The 15,768-nt window shown below is 35.7% G+C and overlaps 1 protein-coding gene across 4 annotated transcripts in view; it reads left to right on the top strand.

The window, feature by feature from the left end:
• The window catches only part of CDH12 (cadherin 12), a 986,970-nt gene that overhangs the window by 298,129 nt on the left and 673,073 nt on the right, over positions 1–15,768 (top strand). For all 4 annotated transcript variants that reach the window (XM_067730428.1, XM_067730429.1, XM_067730430.1 and 1 more), the window contains one exon: positions 12,249–12,332. The gene's annotated coding sequence lies outside the window, so the exon portion shown is untranslated. The remainder of the gene's footprint in view (positions 1–12,248; positions 12,333–15,768) is intronic.

The following is a 15,768-nucleotide window of genomic DNA, read 5'->3' as shown; positions in this document are numbered from 1 at the left end:
AGGAGGGAGATTAACACCATGGATTGTCACTGAGAGATCCTGATACCTAGCTCTAAGGCCAATCAGGAGGGATTTTCTCAAGAATGGCAGGGAACCCTGGAGTGGTCCATTTCAGCGAGTAAGTTTGGCTCGAGTACCCAGGGATAAGGTTTATGAGTGGGTGGCAAAGTTGCTCAAGGCATAGACTTTTTTCAGAGTTCTGCAGTGAAATAAATGGGGAGCAATGGAAAAATATTTGAGGGATCGGAGCATTAAGGTCAGGCTAGAAGAGGTCCATGCATGTTTGTACGCTGAGGGTTAGAAACCAGCAGACTGGAAGAAACGAAGACATACCTGAAGCATGATTCTGGTGGGGAAAGATAGACTCAGGAAGGTTGCTTAGGCTAATTTAGGGAAGTAGCAAGGACACTATTTTTGGAGAAAGGAGCAAAAGAAGGTAAAAAAAAAACACTTCAAAGCTACTAGGAGTAAGTAGTACTGAAGTTAGAGGATCTCCTATAAGATGGTCTTGCAGTTCAATGAAAAAAAGGCAGCTTCACTGCTGAGTCTAAGAAGGGGATGGAGAAAATCTGAATTTGGAGGACAGCAGAAATGAAATAAAGAAAGCCGACCAGGATGCGGGCTCAGTGAAATTTGCAGCAGCTGTAAATAGCAAGTAATTTTCCCAAGCCAATCTTAAATAAACCAGAGCTGAGGCAGACGACACACACAGTTGAGTAGTATGTAAAAACAGAGCATGGGCTTTTGAGTTGGACAGATTTGAAATCGATATTTGGTGCTCCAGTTTAATTTACCACCAGTGTGACCTTGGTCAGTTTATATATTCATGCCAAGCTTCAAGTACTTAATCTATAACCTGGGGATAATACTTCTTTTCTCGTGTGGTTGTTTTATTACCACATAGTAATGTGCATAAAGGACCTACCAACCACAGTCCTTATCTAATACTTATTCATTTTCAAATGGTAATTGTGTCCCTTCATAATTTGAAAGCAATGGCTGTCTCATTGTGAGAGCTTTCTTGTCTAAGGTAGTTGATAGCAGGAGTCGTTTGAGAAATATAGTGCTTTCCTGATGCAGTTAAGGGCACACCACATTAATTATTGCTAATTGTGACTAATAGGCAATATTGGACTATAAATGTTGTCTTTCTTTGCAAGAAGAAGGACAATCGATATGGTTGTGTCTTATGGGCTTAGATTTTGATTAGTGCATCATACAAATGAGTCTCATATTGTGACAGTTGTGACAGAGACCATATGGCCTGTGAATCCTAAAATATTTAACATCTGCTCTTTACAGAAAAGTTGACTGACCCCTGCTTTAGGTGACCAACTAATATTGCTAGTAAAATAGTGCCAGAATGTTCTAGGTCACCATTGCCATAGTTAACATTTATATTATTCATGAAGAATCTCCCTCACTTTGTAGTGTGCTATAAAATAAATTAGGTTTCCCTTTCACCTGGAAGTTGATTGAGGATAAATGTTACGTGTCCTTTCTACACTGTTTGTCAAAGACTTGACCATAAATACGGGCTCCAAAATTTTAATGTTCTCCTATTTACATTTTACTTATCACATTCAAAGAACAAAATGTTAAACATTGTATACGCAAACTTCAGGACTTCCAAGGGACCAGCAAAAAAGATGAGTTTAGAAATGCAATTAATATATATTACTAAGATAAAATATCATTAAATATTAAAAGAATAAAATATTAATGTCTATCAAAGATTCAGCTTCCCCAATTCAATCGCCCATTAAGTTGCAAACACAGATAAAGTTCAAAATGCTAATTGATAAAAGTAGAAACGAAATATGTTCCTATAGGGATTTTTCTTTTTAATGAGCTCTGTGTTACCAGAAGCATACTAGGAACGTAAAACACATGATCTCCTTTCGTCTTCCCACCTCCTCCCTAGATAAAGAACAATTAAAAAGAATATGCTTTAGCGAGAAAGAGAAAGGATAAGAAAGCAAGCTTGTTTGCTTGTCCCACAAATAATGCAACAGAGCATCTAAAGGTAGACAGCAGAGCTATACAATAAGTAATTAACCCAAACCAAGTGCAATATATTTAGGTGTACGTATAATAAAACGAGTGGTCCTCTTAATCTAATTCATGTCTAGCTGCCCGGTATTTCACTACAGTATATATCTTAGTCACACAAGTAGTGTACAAATAACTACATCGTCTTTCTAAAACATTGACTAAAAGTTCCTTTTCGCTAAATATTAGGATCACTGAAGGGTTACATTTTACTTACACTTCAATTGATGTCGTTAATTAAAACCCTAGTGTACTGAGCTCCTACACACTCTGTACAAAGTCCCTTTCTATCTCAGGCTCCAAGAACTATGACTCCATATTTCTTTCTATGCTTAAAGCCACTTTGGATAAGTGAAACCACATGACTGTGTTATTCATACAAGTATTCACCCCCTGCCGTGTAAACTGGTTTTAATGGCACCTCCATAATTGTTCTTGACGTAAAACTAGGATCTAACTTATTTCATGGATTCCTTATAATGGATGTCCTTATGTATAATGAAGCATTCTAAAGAGTAAAACCTGTTTCATTGCTACATGTGTATTTATCTAAACCTGTTCAACTATAGAATTATAAAGTTCCAGTTTCTGCCTTATGGAAATGTCAAGTTTCCATCACATCAATGCAACTAGATAGACTTATATAGATAAATACAGATAAATCGTTATGTAATTAAGTAAAGAAAAAATAACATCATCTCTATCCATGTCTTTGCTCTGAAATCTCACAGCTAAAGTGTAATTTAATTTTCTTTGGTTTTATCTCTTTCTCATCATGGAAGGTAAACTTTAACAAAGCAAAAATTTTAAATTTCTTAAATCAGAAAAGAAAAACATACCTATTATGTATACCTATTATTTTATGCATACCTATTATTTTATGCATACCTATTATTGTATAAGAACAAATATACGACCTCTATAATGTATTGGACGTTCTATATTCCAGACACTGTAATTTACAAACGTTATTATAGTGTATTTAAACCTCACCACAACTTAATGAACTGCATGATATGTCCATTTCATAGATAAGGAAAATGATGTTCGAGCTATACAGTAAAATGGCCGCTCTATGTAACGTTAGACACTGTGCTTTGAGACACTCTGCCATCCTAACTCCAAGTGCACAGTCATGAAAGTTTGATGGAGGCAATTGAAGATGAATATGGATGTGGAGAAGTCTCTAAGTTGGAGGTGAATGTTTACAAGTTGAATATGAAAGAATTCCACTTTATATCTTCAGTGTTCAAACTAAAGTAGAAATTGACATGATCTCCAGAGAGTAAAAATTGTGATGATGAAGATATAGGTTCTTAAAAGAAAACACAAATAGATTGAATTGAGCAGTACCACCCTTACTTTTGGGCAAGGAGGGCCCTGCTCTTAGCCCTATACCTCAAGGGGCCCTCCTCCAATGCCTGAAACCAGCCAACAATGACAGTATGTCAGGACAGGGCACAGCAGATCTTGTCCCACTGTGTTCCTGTCACCAAAGTGTCTATTGAAAAATCTTCTGCCTCCCTCTGGTGGCTTGGAATACCTGACACTGGCAAAGCCATCTTGGAGGAGTGTGCCCCTGGACACTGGCACCCAGGAAGGTTACCAGTGCTAGGCAAGGTCCAGACCTCATGTCAGGAAGTCCTCTAGCGTTGACTGAGCCTCTCTCGGTGGGCTTCCTAAAGACCGTTGCTCAGTAATGACAACTAGCCATCATGCTAGTTACTGTGATTATTCTGCTTTCTCTAGTTTTCGATCAGTGTGATGACACGTGCTACCCTGGGTTAGTCTTAGGCTGTGTTGAACAAAGGACAAGCATTTCTTGTGCCAGTGGACTGTTCCTCTTGCTCTGCTATGTCCTTTGCCCACTGTTTCATCCAGTGGGAGAATGGAGGTTCAAGGAGAGGCCAACGCATTTGACCACACTCTAGGAATTTAAGGATTATGGTAACTAGTGCAAGAAAAACATGGTTGGAAGCTGTATTGTTCTACATTTATGCTATAAAATTCCAAATAGCAAATTTAATATGTCTCAGAAAAAAATAATCTTTCCCATTTTTCTACTTAATCTAAGAAAGAATTGCATTCATTGTCATTATCAAAACCTAGACACAAGCTTTGAGAGAGTCACTGAAAGCCAATATTCACAGACAGTACGATGGATGAGTAATGATATAAACTTCATTAGTAAGTGGCATTAGGGAGCTGCAGAGTCAAAAGATCTGATTGTTTCAATATAAACAGACTCCGAAGAGTCATTGTGAATAATAATACTGCTGCTACCTTTTTCTGGTGGGGAAGCATATAAAATTAGCCAGTAATGATGCATTTGACGGCAAAGGACACCAAGATGGTTCCTGAACCTGAAAAGGTAGAGGAGGTCCCTGAACACTAAGAATAATGTTAACATGCACTGTTTGGGCAGTAAAAAAAAAAAAAAAAAAGAAAAAAGAAATACATTAATACCTCATTTGTACTCTCATTGTTAATCTTTATCAATATGTCACCATACCTCAGATAAGCCCATAGATTTTATAGAACAGATTTTTAAAAAATTGTTTATATAGACAGAAGCCCACAAAAATACCTCTCAAGGCCCTGAACACCCTAGGGGTAGCTCTACAGAGAGTCGCTGTGGGAATGATCATGAACGTTGATTTTAAAAATCCATGAAAAATAGGCTTGGAAGCATGGAGGGCCCAGTTCAGGTTGGAGGCCAGGCATCTGTACTGGCATGAATCTATAAAATTGTGAGATATTTTCTCCCTCAGTAGCTAGATGCTTGGTTGATGGAAGAGGAAAGAATCGTGTTGACTTAGATTCTGGTAAAATGTAAATAGAGAAACAAAAGACAAGGAAGGAGAGAGTAGAGACAAGGAAATAATGAATTACTGTACTGCAGTACCGTGGCTAGATCAGGATTAAAAATAAACCGAAGAGGGCTTCCCTGGTGGTGCAGTGGTTGAGAGTCCGCTTGCCTATGCAGGGGACGTGGCTTCGTGCCCCGGTCCGGGAAGATCCCACACGCCGCGGAGCGGCTGGGCCCGTGAGCCATGGCCACTGAGCCTAAGCGCCCAGAGCCTTTTTTTTTTTTTTTTTTTTTTTTGACTTGGCTTTGTTGGCCACCACTTTTGTAATATTTCAACAAGTTACTCTATTTTGAGTCCGTCTCAAAGGTGCACCGATCCTCAGATCCCAGTGACCTCTCCACTTGTGACCACATTATTCCTTCCTTCTGAAACCCTTCTCATATTTTGTCTCCTTGGAAAATTGCTATTAATCTTCCAATATCTACTTCAAAGTTGCAGTTTTTGCAGTGAGTCCCTTTACCCAATTTTTGATAACTACTTGTCCTCAGCTAGTATTAGTCCTGGGTTTTCTTACCTTAGCTAAAATGGTTTCATGAACTGTGTTCTTGCAGACTGTGCTTGTGCTGAACTAATGCCCTGTGTCTTGTTGAAGCACAACTATTATACTATCTGTTTTGTTTGTTTGTCTTTTGACACTTCCCTCAGCCTATGTCTTTCTAGTGTCATTTATTTTCATTGCTGTACATCTTTACCACTACCCCACAGTGAAGTACGTTAGCTAATTACAAGGGGATTTATTTTTATGCCAGAAGCAGGCAGAAGAATACAAGAGAGTTTATCTAATTATTTAATATACTCTCTTTACTGGTAAAATGTGTGTCTGGTCTTACTGCTTTGTCACCTAAGAGCTTTAGCTAAGTATGATATTTCTCCTGACTCTAGTGTTATCCTCTTTTATTAAAGTTCATGGTGCTCAGACCTACTGGAGAATGGACTTGAGGATATGGGAAGGGGGAAGGGGGAGCTGTGACAAAGCGAGAGAGAGGCATGGACATATATACACTACCAAACGTAAGGTAGATAGCTACTGGGAAGCAGCCACATAGCACAGGGAGATCAGCTCGGTGCTTTGTGGCCGCCTGGAGGGGTGGGATAGGGAGGGTGGGAGGGAGGGAGACAAAAGAGGGAAGAGATATGGGAACATATGTATATGTATAACTGATTCACTTTGTTATAAAGCAGAAACTAACACACCATTGTAAAGCAATTGTACCCCAATAAAGATGTTAAAAAAAAAAAAAAGAGTTCATGGTGCTGGCCCACTGTGTTTTCAAGTGTTTATGTATTCGTAACTCAACTTAGTAATACATAAATCTGATTTGTTTTTGTGATTCTTCTTGAATAAGGTAGGTATGATATTTTTAACTATGATTACAACATAATAAAGCAAACCTTTACCCTTCTTATCTGATATCGTATATACTTAACACACATGCACACAAACTCCCAAACCTACAATTATACATACATGTGAACATACAGATATCAAAAATAGTTTAAATATTTTCCAATAAATTATAAGTAAAAATATTTCATAATTAAGTTCAGTTGAAATAGTTATATAAGGCATTTAGTTCTATTTGCCTTTGTTATGAATCAAGAGGTTTCAAAAATACTAATTGCCTTAAGAATTTGAACAAAGTTGCACCAAACATTCTTGTGCAAACATTTTTGTGCACATGTGCAAGAATTAGTCTAGTATGTACATACAGGAGTGGAATTGCTGGGGCAAAGGTTACCTGCATTTTCGCCTTTACCAGATATTGCCAAATTATTCTTCCGAGCAGTTGTGTTAGTGATCACTTCCAACTCTATATGAAAGTTTCCATCACTTCATTCCCTTGAAATTATTAATAATTTCAGGCTTTATATTTAACTTTTTGCTAGTCTAATTAACTATGAAATAATATGCCATTGCTGTTTATTTTGCATCTTCCTGATAATGGCTAAAGTTGAAGTTCTTTTTATATGCTTACTGGCAGTCCTGTTTTTATTTTATATAAATATCCAGCTTATAGCCTTGTAAATGTAATGTTTTTATTGATTATTGAAGTTCTTAATATAATCTATACTCTAAACTTTGCTCCATAAGTTACAAGTGTCTTCTCAGTCCCTGCCATAGATTTTCCTTTTGTTTGTAAAGTTTAATTTTGAATACATGATTTAATTCTAATTCAAATGTATCATTTTGATTTGTGCTTTTAAATTTTCACTTAAAGAAAACTTTTTAATTCATCTTTCGTAAAATATTCTGTATTTTCTTTTATATTTTAAGCTTTTGTTTCTCTACACATCTGAAAATTATTTTGTGCATTGTATGATGAAGGAAATCTACTTTCATTTTGTGCACCTGCCTAGCAAATTGTTCCAGCACCACTTATTTAATTTAATATTCTGTTCTTTTCTTATTAATTTTGATGACATCTCTTCTCTATATCAAGTTTCCTTATAGATATAACATTATTTCTCAACTTTCCCTTATACTGAATAAATCGTTTGGGCTCTAGCTGTGCCAGTAGCAATACAATATATTTTTCTTTCTTTTATAATAATTTTTGGTATCTGATAGGGAGAACTTTTTTATTTTTATATTTCCAGCATAATCTGTGTACTTCTTGAGTTTTGCTCTTTCAAATGAGTATTAGGATTAGCTAGACCTGGCTCATGAGATTGCTTCTAGGTGTGTATATATATATATATATATTTTTTTTTGGTTCAATTTGTTTGTTATAGTTCTGACATGCTCTTACCTTATAATTTTTCTTATTTTTTAACTCAGAAGAAATTAAATATATTTATGATATGTCTTTTATGGATTGTTCTATTATTTCTAGTTCTTAAGAAACAAATCTTTCATTTAATTGCTTCTGCTGACTTTCATTCATGGTGTTTTGCTTTTTCTCTGGCTTTCCCTCATGACCCCTACTATGGGAGTCTAATGTCTTAGATTGTGAAAGAACCTCTTTAAGATGTTTTGCATTTGCTCTGCTGAGTCTCTACTGGTTTCACCAGTGCCATACCAAGTTTCATGTTCATGTTTTGGGTTGGAGTCCCTAAACCATGTATGCGTATGAATTTAAACTTCATATGCACATTAGGTCCACACTTGCCATCTGCTTTCTCAAGGATGACATCTTTTCTATCTATGGTGTGTGGTGAGCAGCTGGTATTTGTGTAGCTTCTCAGAACTGGTGGGTAGAAGATTTTTCTAATTTCATTCCATAGACGGGGCTACTCTTCTACATACCCCTTACATGCAAGTATCTCATCTCTAGTTCCTTTAGTTCATATGCCCTGCGATCTGGATTCTCTTAACAGCAGTGGGAATTTAAACCCCACTAAACCATTCATGCCTTTATATGTGATAATTTCCTGAATTATCAGCTCCCATTCTTCCTTTATTGCTAATGCCTCTTATTTTATTGCTAGCTACTTTCTTAGTGTCAGGGTCCCTTGAAAACTGACCAAACGGAAGAGATAAATTGTGCCAACAGTAATAATTTACAAATGTAATATGCTTCAGAATTTATAAGGTGTTTCCTCTAAATTTTTTGTAAAGGTTTGCTTAGTTAAGATTTTTTCTAAAGATTATAGAGCCATAATTCTGAAACATCAGTTCTGTCGTTTTATTGTTTATCACAACATAATTGTACGTTATCAGTGATCCTAGTCTACAAGGAAAAGAACTAATCAATTATTTAAGTTATATTATTAAGTAATATCCATCTGTCTCTCCAAGCAACTTAAAATTATGCCTATCCTATATTATCTTAAACAGTATTTTAAAACAGTTTTTCATTGTGTTGAATTATATTTCTAATGTTACCAGAACTATATACGCAATCTTACGTGAAATAGACTCATGAGGAAATTGTTTTATCCTAATATATTTTTCTCTTCTATAGAAGGGGATAGGAAGGAAATTTATAAGGTAATCAGTAGTAGATTGAAAAATAGACTCACAAACTATATAGCCAAATCCTAATTCATGAAACCTATGACTGTTACCTGATATGGCAAGAAATGGTCTTTACTAAGGATCTTTAAATGGGGAGTTTATCCTGGATTATCTGAATGGGCCCGAAATGCAGTAACATGTATACTTATAAGTGAAACCATATGGGAGATTTGAAACACAGAGGAGAAAGCATGTTAAGGAGGAGTGAGAAATTTGACGATGCCAGCCTTTAAGACTGGAATAATGTGGCCACAAGACAAAGCATTATGGCAGGCATTAGAAGGTTAAAACAAGCAAGGAATGCATTCTTCCCTAGACACTAATAGGAGAGCAGCCCCGCTAGCACCTTGATTTCATCTAGTCATACTGGTTTTGGACTTCTGACCTTCAGAACTGTGAAAGAATACATTTCTATTGTTTCGAAGCCCCTACCTTTGTGGGAATTTCTTGCCACAGTCAGAAGAAACTGATACAGGTCCTGGTACCTTTTAATCAAAGTTTCGAATAGAATTTTTTTTTTTTTTTTTTTTTTTTTTTTTTGCGGTACACGGGCCTCTCACTGCTGTGGCCTCTCCTGTTGCGGAGCACAGGCTCCGGACGTGCAGGCCCAGCGGCCATGGCTCACGGGCCCAGCCGCTCCACGGTATGTGGGATCTTCCCGGACCAGGGCACGAACCCGTGTCCCCTGCATCGGCAGGCGGACTCTCACCCACTGCGCCACCAGGGAAGCCCTCAAATAGAATTTAATGGTATATAATGTCTGAGAATTTCTTTTGAATTTATTTATTATTTTAACGGTTTTTAATCCTAAAGATTTTTTGAGAGGTAAACTTTTATAAGTTACCAGATGTCTTCATTTTCTTGGACCACTATAACAAATTACCATAAACTATGTGGCTTAAACAACAAACACTTATTTCTTACAATTCTAGAAGCTGGGAAGTCCAAGACTAAGGTGGTCGCAGATATTGTTCTTGATTGTCCGCTTCTTGGTTTGTCTTTTCCCTGTATCCTCACAGGGGAGAAGCAAGCTCTCTCACGTCTCTTCTTATCAGGGCACTAATCCCATCAGTAGGGCTCCACATTTATAACTCAATTATTCCCCAAAGGCCTCACCTCCAAACACCATTACAAGAGTATTAGTTAGGGATTTAACATACGAAATTGGAGGGAAACATAAACATACAGTCCGTCACACCAGGATAAAAATGATTAAGTCACTTTACTTGCAGAAAATAGCAGTCATCCCATATAGATTATCAATCTAGTCTATTGCGGGTTTTTTTGTTTGTTTTTGTTTGTTTGTTTTTTGCGGTACGCGGGCCTCTCACTGTTGTGGCCTCTCCCGTTGCGGAGCACAGGCTCCGGACGCGAAGGCTCAGCAGCCATGACTCACGGGCCCAGCCGTTCCGCGGCATGTGGGATCTTCCCGGACCGGGGCACGAACCCGTGTCCCCTGCATCGGCAGGCGGACTCTCAACCACTGCGCCACCAGGGAAGCCCTAGTCTATTGTTATCCATACTTTCCACTCAATTTTTTTGTGATAAAAATGATGATAAGCGCTTCTAAGCATTCTGATTAGAATTTAGTTACAATGGCTAATATATATATTAATTTTCATTATTATATAAATTTATTAAAAATAAAATTTCTCAGGTAAATTTGATATCTCAGACTTTTCATCCTTTAAAGAAAATCTAATCATATAAAACCTAGACACAGTGATATCAACAGAAGAAAATATATTAGTTAATAACTACTCTAAATTTCCTCATGCTCTTTTTATTTTTTCTGTCTATGATATTTGACAAAAAACAATCAGGTAGCTGTGGTTGTGTGCACACATTATTAAAGGTTATTTTCCTTTTCCAAGCATGAGGAACTTCAGTAGGAATGAATGACAGTAAAAGTCCATGAACTTTCCTAAAGATTCTTCAGAATCAGACACCAGGCAGGTATTTTCTCACTTGGGTGGGCATCTTTTTAGATTCACTCCCAATATATTACTCAAATAGAAACATTTCAATCAGAAATGTAAGATGTGTTTCCAATAATATATTCTACTAAATCCAAGATGCTGTTTATTTGAAATATATGATGAGATGAGAGTCAGAGATAACAGTATAAAATATTGTTTAGAAACATCAGAAACAATTATGGATATGTGAATATACACAAGTTAGTATAAATAACATATTTCCTAGCTCAGTCCCTGGAGGAGGTTTAGAAGCAGTGGTGTTCCAGTAGCAAGGAAAACACCTAGTGCCTAGATCTTGGTTCCTAAGACCATTCTCCAATAAAAGCAACCAGCATCCTTGAAATATTGCTGAGTCTAGGGCATATAATATTAGCATGGACTATCTTAGAGTATCAGAAGTTCAGAAAGGAGTCTGAAAATGTAAGCTCGATAAACATAGTGATGTGGTATGTCTAAAGGATACAAAGCCAAGTGAAAAGAGCTCACAAAGGCCAAAGCTGGACCGAATTGTGCAACAAAATAATATGGAATTAAATTGTAATACAAAATACAAAATATCCATGGGTTCACACTGATATACATAAATTACTGAATGAATAAATATACAAACAAGATGGGGAGAATAGGCAAATCTTTCCTACAGAAAAAATTTCAAATAAATGTTGTAGTTATTTCCCCCACAAGGAGGTAGACTTCTTACCCTTGAGCATGGGCTGCACTTAGTGACTTGCTTCTACAGGGCACAGTGTAGAAAGGGAGAAGAAAAGTCACTTTGCAGTACAGAATTGAGACAAACACCGTCTCAGTCAGCTGATCAAGATTAGTATCAACAGTAATAAGTTATGCTGGTTGACATGCGCCCTTGATATGAAGTCGTGAGAATGACTTTACCTCTGTAGTCTTCCTCCAAAAACCAGTCTAATGAAAAAAAAAATTAGATCATTCATCCCCCTTCATCTAATTGTGAGAAAAACATCAGGAAAATTCCAGTTGAAGGATATCATGTAAATGTCTGATCACTACTTTTCAAGACGCTTGAGGTCATCAAAAACAAGGAAAATCTGAGAAACTATCACTGTCCAGGAGAGGGTGAGGAGACATAAAGACTAAATTCAATACATCTGGAACAGAAAAGAACATTAGGAGGAAAACTTATGAAATCAGAAAAAAGTATCTATATTAGTTTATTTGAGTTCATGTATCACAGTGTATCAAAAGTTGTGACAAATAAACTATTGTATATAAAACACTAACAATTGGAGAAATTGGATGGGGGTATACAAGAACTCTGAACTGTCTTTGAAGCTTTAAGTAAATGTAAAATATTCTAAAATATATGTTAGAAAAACATATTTGACATGACAACTCTGTGTATGTTTGTCTTTCCAGCTCTGTTCGACTCTATTTGGGAATATAGTCCATTTGGAACTCAATAGCACTTTCGAGTGTTAAAGGATGCCAGCCTTCTTAAAGGTAAGTGCCATTTAAATGTCATCAAGATGTATGCTTTTAACCTCTTAATAAATACTTAAAAATTCAAATTCTTTTAAAAACTTCTTTACTATTTAAAATACTTGTTTCATTAGAAATCAGAATATTCAATTGTTTATATACTTACAGGTGGTTGACATAAAATAACAGAACCATGAAACCTAAGTAACCATTTCTTTTAGCAAGAGGATTCTGTACATTTGAGCTACTTTATTATATTTTTCTCACACTGTTTCAATTTACATGCAGATTTTTGAGAAGACCTAGGGGCTATGTACTTCCAAAAGAACATAAATTGATTTTCTTCCTTTTATATTCTTTTTTATGACACTTTGCCCACTCCCTCATAATTCGTGGATATTACTTTTGTTAAATTGGGTATGTCTTATTTCAAAGGCAAACCTCAGATGAAGCTCTGACACAAGAACAAAGAGACAATGTCACAAATTCTCTTGTCTTTATTAATATTAATATGACAGAGTCTAGTTCAATTGTTTCTTCAGAAGGCAATTGTAGGCTGATTTTCCTTTGCTGATGAGAAATCTAAACCCTGAGAGTTAGACATCTACAGTTAACCTTCTAGAAACAATAATTAAAGCACCACCTTGACACTCCTTGCTTGGTAAATGTAGCATCTATTCTTAGGCTACAGTCAAAACAAGTTTCATTTTCTCAGTTCTCAATCTGTGATCAATTAAGATTAACCATGATATAATAGCTCAGAAAGAAAAGGTTAAAGAGATAAGGCAACTATGTAATTAAGCTAATGTGGCTTTATGGATCTTGCTGTGATATTTGTTCAAAGTCTCTCTGCATACTCATATTTAATAAATAGAAAAATTATACCTTTTGTTTTTAACTTTTCTTTTATGAGATACATTCATTCAAAAATGTTATGCGTTAATCTACCTTTACAACATCAATTAACTTCAATTTGTCAGATCTGAGGACAAATTTAAAATTTTTTCAGTATTAAAACTTTGAAATAAAATTATTAACCATTTTATATTTCAAACACTACTGATTCCTAATCCTTTTGTTGTCATCCATTTATCCTTTAATTTGTTCTCATCAATATTCAGATCTACCTTATAGAAAATATCTTACTTTTACTTTGTAACATCTTTGTATTTTATAGCAAATTTGAATAATTTTAAAATCTCTGATTCTAAATAATTTTGGAGTGGGGTTTTTATTCCAGAACTTATACTAGGATTGATAGGGTAAGAGAGGTTAACACTTCACATTTTATTCCTTTAACCAGAAACAGATCCTTCTTACAAAACCATGATCTCACCAAGCTAAATAGTATCTGTGATACAAGAATGAGTAATACAAAATTAATACCATACCATTCTAATTATTAATGCAAGACTTTGCATCTTTCACTTTAAAGCTTAATGAAGCATTAAAACATCCAAAGATCCAGATGAAAGACAAACATACTCTTTTTAAATGTCCTTTGGTTCTCCCTGTGCTATAACTGAAGATTAAAAGAAACATATGAGCTTGATAATCATTTTACTTAAGAATAGTTTAGAGATAATAACTTGAGAATGAGTAAATTTAAAGAAATTAGAATGTTCACTTGTTTTCAATCAGGAGAGAGTTCAAATTGATGCAGAAGACATTTGAAGAGAATGGCTTGAAATTGTTTCCCTTTTAGCATAAGGGTTTTCATAAATTTCACATGTGAAAATAGACCTGAAAGTAATCTCAGTGGAATGATATAGTAGAATAGACTGAGGGACTTCCCGGTGGTTCAGTGGTTAGGACTCGGCACTTTAACTGCCGTGGCCCGGGTTCAATCCCTGGTTAGAGAACTAAGATCCCACAAGCTGCGTGGCGTGGCCAGAAAAGGAAAAAAAAAAAAAATAGACAGTGATATCCAAAAACATTGACGATATAGGTGTCAAGGCAAACAAATTTAGTATTAAAATATTTGTCTACTGTTAATTTATTTTTGAATACATTAATGCCCTGGAGCCTGTTTACAATCCCAGCACCTCCTTCTGTAAATTCTTTTCTGGACAAAGAAAGAGCAGTCTATTTCTCCTTTAACATTTCACAAAATTTACTGTTTATTCTACTCACTTCTTACTTATGTCCATGATTGCCTAATAAGCAATTAGATTATTTTTATAAATTATATCAAAAGAAAAAAGAAAAGAAATAAATCATGTGTTTTTCATATGGTCAAACAGCACGCTTGACTATTTATAGAATCCTTTTTGGTTTCAATATGAAAAATGCTATGATTTCAGAGAAGTTGAGATGGGATTCCATTCTTCATGTTTTGGTTGAAAGGGAAGGGAAAACACAGGAAAAGGCCATTTGAGCTGATTTTAAAAAGAAGTACATACAAATATGTAAATAAGAGGGTATGGATGTATAAAAGGCATGAAGATATGTAATGTTATTTCATATGTGGTGAATTTTATAACATTTCAATAGGACAAAGAGGTGAAGTGCGGTTGCAAAAGGAAAATGTTGGGAATTAACACAGAGACTGACACAGAGGCAAACAAATCAAGGATCTATCTTGAAAAATAAAGTCTTTAGGCCGTAGGTATGAATATCAGGTCCTGACACCGAGAGAATATCGCTTCTCAGCCGTGACGAGGTGAAACACAATCTGATGGACACAGAGGGAGCAATAGATCTGCTCAGCTAGGACTGGATTAGACCATATCTGGTTTTAGTGCTCACAACATCCTGCTGAGTTGACAGTAGGGTTCAAAAATGAACTGCAGAGCCATCTGTTTAAGAAAGAAATATACTTTGTAAGGCATTATTAAAAATCATTAAAAAATTTTTTTTGTTAGTGTAGTTTTCCCCTGATAGGTTATTGTTTGGGTTGCAATTAGCACATCTGAAGAAAATAAATGCTGGAATATTTCTATTTTTGGGTAATTGTCAAAGGTTAGTCATTTGAAACATGCCTGTTAGGATTGCACAATGGACTTGTCATTGGGAATTATGATTCATCATCGACACAGAATAATAAGCACAGAAAAGAAAGGAAAATACAGAGCGAGTTGACTATTTCAACTTAGACTCTGCTAGGCTTTTTATTCAGAAGAAAGAATTGTTCCAGTTACTCATGATTGTGACATGCTTCCAGGATATTAAAACAGGTTTACTACCAGTAATATCAGTACAAGAAAAAAAAATCTAAAAAAAGATGCCCCAATCTTCCATGGCTTCTCCTTCATGTAATTTTCTCTTTATTTGCTCAATATTTAGTTTTAAATATCCACAAGATGCTCTTAAAATCTTGCTTGCTTGGAGACTCAGGTCACTTACCTGCATCTTTATTCCATAGCACATATTTTTAGCTAATTTTAAAGGTTACCTTCCTTCTGAGAACCTACAGGTGGTATTCCTTAAATAAAGAAGAAAGATAAGTAAATGGGAG

This window comes from Pseudorca crassidens, chromosome 3 (assembly GCF_039906515.1).
Source record: "Pseudorca crassidens isolate mPseCra1 chromosome 3, mPseCra1.hap1, whole genome shotgun sequence".
NCBI classification, from domain to species: domain Eukaryota; kingdom Metazoa; phylum Chordata; class Mammalia; order Artiodactyla; family Delphinidae; genus Pseudorca; species Pseudorca crassidens.
The sequence above is the reverse complement of the archived record's forward strand: the minus strand, read 5'-3'. Positions and strand labels throughout refer to the sequence as shown.